This window comes from Oryza sativa, chromosome 2 (genome assembly GCF_034140825.1).
Source record: "Oryza sativa Japonica Group chromosome 2, ASM3414082v1".
In the NCBI taxonomy this organism is placed as follows: domain Eukaryota; kingdom Viridiplantae; phylum Streptophyta; class Magnoliopsida; order Poales; family Poaceae; genus Oryza; species Oryza sativa.
In genome coordinates this window covers 17,474,721-17,483,053 of record NC_089036.1, presented here as the reverse complement: position 1 = coordinate 17,483,053, position 8,333 = coordinate 17,474,721, and the positions used below count along the sequence as shown (strand labels likewise).

Here is an 8,333-nt window from a genome sequence, read left to right as displayed (position 1 = left end):
CTTGGGTCGGGTTGGGTCGAACCCATTCACATAGGTGTTTGGTTGGAGTGATAGCTGGGATGGGTTAGGTCCAAAAAGGAATTTACCCCTCATATGCGGGTCGACCTGATCCGTGAAAAATCGGTCGGACGGCGCCGACCCACTTCGCCAGTGCTGCAATCGCGCGACCTCACGCGCTCCTCGCAGTGACATTATCCCTTACCCGATGTAAGTCACACGCAACCCTCCCGTTTTTCCCACAGAGCGACACCGCACAGGCAGTGGCAGCGGCGGTGGCGGATCTGCGAGCCGGAGGCGTTCCCGCGTATGTGTGAGTCTGCGACGGCCGCGGCCTCCTTCCTGCAGCCTCCATCCTTTCCGGCAGCGGTTGGAGGAAGAGCTGTTGCTGCTCGTCGTCCTTTCCTGCTCGGCGGCGGCAGGAGGAACCGAGGAAGAGTCGGGACTGCTCTTGTCTCTTCCTGCTCTGCGTTGCCATGGTCCCTTCCTGCTTGCAGCATCCATCAACAGGAAACACTAGCTCTGGATGAGATCTGTATGTGTGTTTTTGCATGAGATGAATGTTCTTCACCGTCAAAAATATAGTTCAAGTGCACTGTGTTGTCAATTTCTTCTCGGTAGATTATTCTCATTTGTATTGCTGCAGCAAATATATTGATTTCAATAATGGCCATGATTATATGATTTTATCTGCTGCTTCAAATCTATTTTTCCTCTTTATGTTTATCAAGTATTTGGTTGTGTACCAGAGAGGTAACATCACCTACTCCATGTGAGGAGGTATCTCTATCCAACTATTCCATCTTCATCCCTCTAATCAAATAGGTGATAGGACCATCCCATCCCCTTCTATCCCTCAAACCAAACAAGAAACAGGGTTCACTCCATTCCTCCAACCAAACAGAAAAATAGGACCATCCTATCCCAAAAATCAGGAATGAACCCAACCCATCCCATCTCGCCCCCAAACCAAACACATGCTAACTTCGCCGGTGCGGTTTCGCACTGTAGCTGGGAATGGGAAAAGTGGCGAGAGTCTCGGTGGAGAAGACGAAGCGACGTTTGGCTTTTGGTATTATTAGGGTATCGGGAGTACTAATGGGCCTGGGCCCGAAACAGTACTTCAGCCCACTTCTTTCTATCAGCGTGGTTAAGTTGTGATCTTTAGGGACTTAGGCATTTTGCTTCGGCAATACTTGCTCGCAACAGTGTAGTCCAATGCTGCTAAAATCCTTTTTGACGTAATTAGATAATTCCTTGGAATTATTACGATGCAAATAAAAAGGTGCCCGACAGAAATGTGTTATACTTCTTTTGTAAGCCTTTTTAGGCTACAAAGGCTGTCTGGGTTTTTTTTAGATGATTGGTGTCACATCCTGATTTTTGTTTCAGGATTTATAAATTATTTAATAAATGATTATTAGAATTTATTTTAAATGTTCATTAATTTACAAGTGAAGTTAAATGTGGGAAATAAAATTTCCTAAATATAAAGCATGGATGGATTTAATTTTTATTAAATTCTCCATGGTTAATTATACTCTCTGGAATATTCTCGGATTTTTCGGAGCTCAATTCCTAATTTTAATCATATAAAGAGCATTTCAGTAATTACCCACATATTAAATTAATCATCAAATGGTCTAATTATAATTTTGTTAAGGACTTTGAGTGTCCAAGTATTTTCAGGATTTTTCTTGAAATTATTTGAGCATTGGAAGTATTTTTAACAATTCAAAGATCATTTCATTGATTAATTTAATTGGAAAAGTAATAATAATCCTCTTCCTAGTCTTGGGCCCTTTCCAGCCCATCTCCCTCTTTTGTGTGCACGGCCGTGCAGCCCAAGTCGGCCCAGCCGAGCTCCCCCCTTCTCTTTCTTTCTTTGCTTTGTTTTCAGCCAGCCCAAGACGAAAAGTCTAATTTGCTTCCCCTTCTCTCTCCCTTCCTCTCAGCCGCATAGAAGTCTGTTTTTCGTCCCTGTCGCTACAGTACTCCATCTTCCTCCTCCAGACAGAGCCGAGCCAGCCGTGCTCGTGCACAGTGCCGCCGCCTCCTCCCACCAATCCGACCTCCCCGTTGCTCCTCTTTCCAAATTAGTTGCGGGAATGGAATCCCCTCAATCTCCTCTTCCTTTTCCCCAAGAAATCCCCAAAATTTTCTATGGAAATTCTTTCCAATTTCGCGGATCAAATCCTTCCTTTTTCCGGCGAGAACCCTAGACTTTCCCGAGTTTTTCCCGTCGTTGTGGGCTTGATCCCGAGTTCCCGTGCCTATATAAAGGACCCCCTAGTCGTCCTCTACCCATCCCCTCAAGTCCCGTCCGCCGCCGTCGCCGGAAACGCTGTCCCCGCGCTCTCCTTCTCTCTCCAAACGCCGGCGCCGCTCCAGCCGTCCCTAGACGCCGCCTCATCTGCCTCCTTCCTGCGCCGCCACCTCCATCGGCTCCGCAAGGTCGAGCTCCACCCCGGCCGCCGTTCCCCTTGCGCCGAAACTTCGCCGGAAGCCGTCCTCGCCATGAACCATTGGGTTGCTGTCATGTTCCGATCTCCAGCCGCAGCTAGCAGCCGCCTTAGCCGCCGCTTTTGGTCGCCGCTGCCGCCGTTGGGTTCGCAAGAAGGAGAGGGAGCCCGGCAGCCATCTCCCCGAAGCCGAAATCCACCAGAGCTCCATCGTCGCCGTCAACCCGAAGTTCGCCGTCGCGTTTTGATCTCCGGCGAAGCCCTGCTGCTCCTCCCGTCATCGCCAAGCTTCGCCGCTGCCTCCATTGGATTCGCAGCTGCGAAGTGAAGCCCGGCCACCCCTCCGTTGTCGCCGCACATCGCCGGAAAGTCGTCGCCTCCGTGGACAGTACCTCGCTGCCCTTCGGAGCTCGTCGCCGGCCATCTTCCGTCGCTGCCCGTCATCGTGTAAGTGTTGGTAAGAATCGCCGTCACCTTCTCTACCTCCCGGTGCTCTCCGTTTGCATTATTGTACCGTGGTTCGCCGGCAACCGCCGCTCCTATGTCGTTCACCGGTGTAGCTTATCCCTAGGGTCTTAATTCCATTTAATCTAATCTTGTTTGGCCCTAGTGTCATCATCGTCTCCGTGTGTTGTCGTCGGACCGTAGCCGTCGCCTCTTCCTCTCCGTTCGCTACCGTTTCCCGGTGAGGCCTCCTCTCCGATTCCTAGGGTAGATGTTTATGTAAGCCACGTGTGTGTCGTCGTCGCTGTGTCGTAGCTGCTGCACGCCGTGCGGCTGCGGTTTGCCGTCGCTCTATCGAGCCTCTTAGCCACCGCTGCTTAGTCGCTACCGCGTCGCGCCTTGCCACGTTGCCCCGCAGCTGCTTGCCGTGCCGCTGCTGCGCGTGTGCCGGCTAAGCCGCTTAGCTGCAGCTGCTTGCCGCTTTGCCGCGCTGTTGCCCTAGAGGCCTAGACTTAGCGCAGCCGCAGTCCGTCACCGCGCTGCTATCATGCATCACTACCGCTGCCGCTGTTTGCCGCTTTGCCACAGCCGCAGCCGTGCCGGTTGCGTTTTTGCTCGCAGCCTTGTTGCTCTAGCCGTGCATGGTCGCTACCGGCTGTGCCGTCACCCTAACCCTTGCTGCGTGTTTCCGCCTAGCCGCCGCCTAGCCGAGTCAAGTTGTCTTAGTGCCGCCGTGTCGCAGCTGTGTGCCGCTTAAACCTAGCCGCTGCTTTTAGTCGAGTTGTGTAGCTGTAGGTGCAACCCTAGGTTCCTACCGGCCTATCGTTTGTCGTACCAGGGCTTTACCGTAAATCGTGTCTAGCCGACCGGTTTAGCCACAGCCGTTGTTGAGTCGTTCGCTCGTTCGTTCGAACGAGGTGTTCCCCGTGCTTCGTTCATTCGTCCGTGTTGAGTCGTCCATTAGTTTAGAGCCGTTCAGAGCCGTCGGTTCTGTTCGCCGTTTTCGGTTGATCATTTAGGTGATCTCATGTCACGTGGAGTTGACTCGTTGAGTCGGTATCTCGTGAGGCTCGCTTGCCAGATCAATCCAAGCCATCCGATCTTAGTCGACTCGGTCAAGGTTAATCTCAGCTGTCCAAAATCAATATAAATCCTCTCCTCTTTTCAGTGGCATATTATTTCTTTTTAATATATGTCATCTACCAAATATGATCCAATCTTTTCCGGAGGTTGCTTTAATCTTTTATCTCCGTTATAAATCATTTGTAAATGATTTAATTAATTTGGAATAGTCTCCATTTAATAGGTTTAATTGGAATTAAATCTTGTAAAATTCATAATAAATTCATATGAAATCAGAATGAGGCCGTTCAAGTCTCATAATTCATCTAAAATTATGATCTACATGTTTGTTTACTTTTTATGTATTGTTTATTTGGTTTTTATTAGTCTTTTCCTTGTTTTGCGTGTTAGCTTGTCGTTTCCGTCGTTGCGAAGGTTCGCGAGTGCGCCGGAAGTATTCAAGAAGATTAATTGAAGACCGATTATTGCAAGGCAAGTCACACAGATCCTAAACACAATCCTTTGAGCATGTTGATCCTATATTTAAATTCTCTATTTATTTCAACTGTGCATTTATTTTCGAATGTCATTGGGTGGAATTAACCTATTCTTTGTTATGGCCCTTTTGTTCTTGATTACTTTATTCCTTGATACCTTGGGTGATTATAATTGGACTAGTTGAGCTTTATATATATTAGTTCAACTAGATATTAGATATAATTGCTTAGCCATGCTTAGAAACATTAGCACACTATTGGGATAACTTATGACTCACTGTTATTTAATGATGGCTTAATGGTAGCTCACGATGGTTAATCGTGTTATGATAATTAATTGGTAATTAAAATATGATTAATGGTGGGTTGTGAGCACATGGTTTTGAAAGTCGTGCTCATGGCAATTAAGGACCGGTTTGCGAGCTACAGTTGTGAAACATTAACCGTGCCAACCACAAGCCAGCGTGGGCAACGGCTTTACCTTTTGTATAACATGATTTATTACGGAGCACCAGACTGAGAAGTGGCGGAGATAAGCCCACGGGGGTCGCTGGGGAGTCCATGCCTTGTTTTATAAGGGGGTGATTATGATCCAGGAATGGTGCACTGTGGTGAGTTGTGTTGTGCAGAGGGTATTGTCACAGCCTCTATTCGGGTACTTTCCAGTATCGCGACGCATGGTAGACATGATGTTGAGGCTGTGTCTTGTGGGTACAGTGGTACACCTCTGGCCAGAGTAAAACTATTCGAATAGCCATGCCCGCGGTTATGGGCGAGTTGAGCAATGTTTTTCGTGATTAGTCTCACACCTCTCACAATGATTAATGATGTTATAACTGGTAATAATTTGCTTAGCTCCTGGTTTGGAATGGATAATTCCTGGTTTGGAGGTTAGATCTGTACAGCTGGGTATGGTTGTTCAGGATGGTCGGGCCTGTGCAGCATGGGTGTGCTGTTCAGTGTTGATTAAAATTTCTGATTAACTACTCTACTGTTTTATTTCTCTTAAATGTTTTGCTAAACGCTGCTTTTGCAAATGAGCCTATATTATGCCATCCTTTGGTATCCTTGTGCACTTGCATATTTGCTGTGTGGCTTGTTGAGTATGTCATATGCTCATTCTTGCAATAATCAATCAACCTCAGTTGAAGAAAAAGGATCCAGAAGGAGAAGACGTTTGGCTTATACCCCAGTTGAGCTGCCTGTGGGAGTGGAGCTGAAGCCAACGCTAGACCGTTATTCCGCTGCTGTTTTCTTTTCTTTTGTAAGTGTGTAACGTTATTATTATGATGGTTATTATTATGATGGATTTGTATATTAAATTGTCAGTTTGTGTACCTCGGCTGATTCCTGGACGAGGATTTTATGCACAAATAAGTTCGGAAATTACTAGTGAATTTCCGGGCGTGACAATTGGTTTTTGAACAGTCATTCTCTTGTCATGTTATATGTTTGTTTTGATTATGGCGTGAGTCATAGCCTAGGCTATTTCGACTCATCAATTGTCATGATATCATATTTACACCACATTTGATGGATCTTTGAGAGTTTTTACTCTGATTTTTGTCATATGTGTTGATTTATGGACCTTTAGAGTATTTTTTACTCGGGCCTCTTTATATCTCCATTTTTGGTATATTAAAGCTAAAGCAGTTGGCTGGATGTTTTATTAAATGTCGCATATGCTCAGCTGTGTTATTTTTTGGAACATTTGGTTGTAAAACCACTCAGTTGGATGTTATTCGAACCTTGACTATATGTTTAGTTTTTAACTAATCATATAGCCGGGGGCTACACTTAATTAGGTGAATCTAGTCGATGCACCCGATTTTTTATGTTTTCAGACCTTCACAGTCTTTGATTTTGATACTCGGAGATCAGGGTAGAAGAAGTCGGAGTACTTGGATTTTTGTTTTGGATTATAAGAGAAGATTATTTCGTCGACTGTAAAGGTCTCAGGGGCTACTGTGGAGATTATGGATACCCCCATACCTACACGGCATGCATAGTCCGACTGGGTATGGGGTGCCATGTATAGATAGAATATCTTTGAAAGGACTTGGGTTAAATTCCAAACTTGTATGTCAAGAAAATACTCGAGATCCTAGTCGGTTACAATTATATTTTATTTGTAACTATCTATTCCGTTAGGAATATGGACTGTGCTTTGTAATACGGACTCCTTCTCCTATATAAGGAGGGGTCTGGGTGCCTTTAGGGGCACGATTTTCTCCCAGATCATACGATCAATAATACACTCGGCGGATCAATCTCCGGACAAGAGTAGGGTATTACTTCTTGATTAAGAAGGCCTGAACCTGTATAAAATTCCTTGTTTCTTAACCCATCCATTTTTACAACTTGATAGTCACCCCTTTTAGTATTGCCGAAATCTTGTTTCAACAATATGCATTGGAACCGCCAGGTACTGATCAAGTATATGTGTTTCTCTGACGCGTGCATGCAGTAACGTTTGGATTGGAAAGTTGAGATCAAATCTAACGTCTCAAGTGGTGTTTGGATGGGATAGACTAATTTTAGGGACTTATGTTTTTTTGAGAGGGACTTTAGTCCCTCCCATCCCAAACAACTTATGAGGAATTTGTGATGATGTGGCTTCACGTGAGAGCTGCTTTATAGGAGTTAATGACTTGAGTGGTACTAACTATATATAGAAAGAAATGATAAGGGTATTTTTGTCCAGATAGTATTCCAGCGATAACACATGTTTGACCATGGCAATTTAATGATGTGAAGTGTCATTTTGGTGAAAGCACTTTTGACAGTAGCACAATCTCAATTTTCTTATCAAATGATGGCAACTGCAAAAAGAAAGAAAAACATTCGTATATTATAGATACCACACTTATCAAGAAAGGGTGAATTTCTCAAACGGGACAGGTCCATCATGGGTGGTAGAGAGGTCGGTCTCCTTAAAATCCAGTGTTTTGCCTCTAGATTTGTGTTCTTTTCTCTCATTTCTCAACTTCTACTCTCTCATTTTTCAAGCGCACGCTTTCCGAATTATTAAACGATATCTTGCAAATCTTTATATAGATAAGTTACTTTTAAAAATTATATTAATCTATTTTTAATTTTTAACTAATATTTAATTAATCATGCGCTAATCCTTTATTTTATTTTGTGTGACGAGTGGAAACCCACAATGCAGCCTGTCAGAAGATGTATCCTTTCACCATTTGTGCTTCCTCCGTGCGAGGTGCTTAGGCTGAAAATGCACTCCCTTAGAAGTTCAAAAACGAAAAAAAAAATTATCCCAACATTTTTCAACTTAACTTGAAGACAAATGTAAGTAAAGGAATTTCTAGGACAATTAATGGAAAACATAGTACATATCTCATATTTAGTATACTTACATAAAAAAAAGTTTAATTTGATTCCCTCGTATATATGTTATATCTAATTCGTATCACTCAACTGTACGAACAGCTTTATTAACTTTTCCAAGTATTTAAACTCACGCAAAATTATTCCATCGGCCCTTTTGAGAAAGATTTTCACTTACGCAGCCTGTTTGACTTGTCCACCTGTAATGATGTGTAAAAAAAAAACTATGAGATCCATATGTCAGCGAGGACAAGATCTACGTCGAGGACCGGCCACCGGTGAAAAACAAGTCGAGCATACAGGGAGTGGGATGGCAATCACGAAGCCAATCCGAGGAGTTGGATAAGCAATTGTGCATCCAGGAGCGTCCCATGATGGAGAACTTCTTGCTCGTCGGCAGTCAGTCAGAACGTGTTCGGCAGTAGCTGGTGGCACGGCAAAAGCAACGGCAAGTACGACATCTCGGCCACATCGTCGCCGACCTCAACGCCCCCGCGGCTCGCACTCGCCATCTCCCCGGCCA

At 44.9% G+C, this 8,333-nt stretch overlaps 1 long non-coding RNA gene across 1 annotated transcript; it reads left to right on the top strand.

Moving 5' to 3' along the window:
* The first annotated feature begins 2,006 nt into the window (after positions 1-2,006).
* Positions 2,007-6,002, top strand: LOC136355085 (uncharacterized). Its single transcript, XR_010739167.1, has 3 exons — positions 2,007-2,916; positions 4,377-4,457; positions 5,608-6,002. It is a non-coding gene; the product is annotated as an uncharacterized lncRNA (long non-coding RNA).
* The last annotated feature ends 2,331 nt before the right edge of the window (positions 6,003-8,333 follow it).